This window comes from Lepisosteus oculatus, chromosome 4 (assembly GCF_040954835.1).
Source record: "Lepisosteus oculatus isolate fLepOcu1 chromosome 4, fLepOcu1.hap2, whole genome shotgun sequence".
Lineage (NCBI taxonomy): Eukaryota > Metazoa > Chordata > Actinopteri > Semionotiformes > Lepisosteidae > Lepisosteus > Lepisosteus oculatus.
The window spans coordinates 7,720,727-7,723,054 of NC_090699.1; positions in this window are offsets into that span (position 1 = coordinate 7,720,727).

Consider the following 2,328-nt stretch of genomic DNA (forward strand, 5'->3'; position numbering starts at 1 on the left):
CCCACATAATGTGCAGCCCCTATAATTTCACTTAGCACTGCAAAATCTTCATTATCCAAGTCGAGATGTTTATGCACTTATGGGATTAGAATTCCTTCTGTACCTTTGCAGTGCAGGATGGGCATTTACAAAAACAGGCTATGGATTTCTATATCCCGCTTGCATTTAGAGTATAGACACAAAGACGCAAATAACCCCTAACAGAAAATCTTTGGACGCTAAATGATCCAAGCCAGTTAGGGAAAACTCTCCAAGACCTACTGAGAGCAGAGAGCTTGCTAGTGTTCCCAAGAATGCCGAAGGATTTCTGAGAGCGAGCAAAAATAAGAGTGGTATGCTTCATTATGTACGTGACTGAAAAGGAAGTGGTTTATGCGGTTTCTTTTGAAAAGAGAGCGTAGTGAGGCGAAAACACTTTTAGCGCTTGTTTTTGTACTTAAAACGTGTATGAAAGAGCACCATCATACTGAAGCTGCTGGGAAAGAACATTCAGGCCAAGTTTCAATAACTGAGAAACTGGAAGAGTTAGAAATAGCAGGATATCCCACTCAAGGCTTTCTTTCTCAGCACTCTCCTTTGTTCCCAGTAGTCTGGGGAGCCCCAATGTGATTTAAAAGCACTTTGATTTATATCTCCGCAGTAAGGTCCTCCAAAGGTTTTTTGGCTGCAGACCATTGTTAGGGAGATTGGTGCCACTCTGCTGCCCCCTAGAGGTTGTGCGCAGCTCAACAATGGGCCCCACACAGGAAATCACTCAGCTGGTAACCTGCTGGGAGAAAAATCAAGCTAGCCATCCAGAGGAGCTGTTTCTTTCTGTTGGGCGTCTCATGGTGGGGGGGTTGGGGGGGGAACTGTCCAAGAATTTGATTTCTCCTAATCATCCCAAGGGGGAGACTGTCCGAAAACTTCATCTCTGATTCTTCACCTGCTACCATTTGACTTGGGAGTCAATCAGTTGCTATTTTGTCAAATGTACCAAGGGATGAAGTGATCATATCACTCCTGTCCTGGAGTCCTTGCACAGGCTTCCAATCAGGTTTTGAGTCCTGTTCACAATCTTCATTTTCACCTTCCGTATGAGGTTTTGCATGGCTTGGTACCTCAGTACCTGTCTGACTTACAATCTTCCTATTCTCCACCTCACAACCTTCGTTTTAAGTAATTCTAGGCTCCCCAAGTCCATCTACTTACTGTGGGTAACAGCAGCTATGCCCCAAATCTCTGGAATTCCTCTGCAAGGAGCACATTCAAATCATGACTCAAAACCTTCGTCTTCAGAAAGGCTTCTATTTAATTGATTATGTGTCGGCTCCTTCACATTCCTACTGCTTTCCAGGTCCTTGTTTTGTGTTAATTCTGATATCTCCCCTCCTTGTGTGTTTTTTTTTGTGAAGCACTTTGAGAAGCCAATTATAAAAGGCACTACATAAAATACAGTTTATTCTTCCCCAAGATGTCAGGGTATTTTGGAAGATTCCCAAAGGGTGAGTGTGACAGCCCCCCCACAACCCATCTTTCTGAGTACACATTTGGGCACCCCTTTCTCTCATCCTCTCCCTGATGGAATAGCCACTGTCCCATGAGCACTGGATGTCTTGATGGGAAGACTGGGAATTGAACTGGGAATTCATTTATAGTTGTCACTGGAATTATCCCGGTCAGTTATCTCGTACCACATACTGTATCTTACAACGTGTCTCTGACATTCTCCACGGTGATGTGGCATTGCTTCTGTGTTCAGCTTGCGTTAAATTAAGTTTTAATTGCCCATAAAAACTTTCGCAGGATTTATGAAACTGCCAGAGGACCGAAGACACTAAAAGATGACATTTTCCCACGTTTATTTTGTCAGGACGGGACATCTTACTGTGACTGTGAATAAAATTAAACATATAGAATTATCTTTTAAGTTCGTTTCCTCCATCTATTTTTAAATCACTTGCTTTCGTCCCGGACAGGGGTCGCAATTATTGAAGGAAAAAAGAGTTACAGTTCAAGGGTAAGAATACGTTTGCACCATGCATAAAAGATATCCTGTTACTAGCGATGTTGAGTCATATTTTCCTTCATACTTTCTATATTCTACAGCATTGAGGTTTCAAAGGCGTCTCCTGGCATCAATTAATTGAAAAACGTTCTTCTGTAGATGTGGTGTTAATCCATCACGTTATTGCAGTGAGTTTTCTACTCGCGCAAGAGAGAACCTTTGGAGCTTTAGGTTAATGCACGTTAGCATACAGTCACATCACATGTGATGTCCTACTGGTCTTTTTTTTTTCGTGTGGGTGCCCGGTGGAGAGGTGGGAGAGAGAGAAAGGGGGAGAGAGA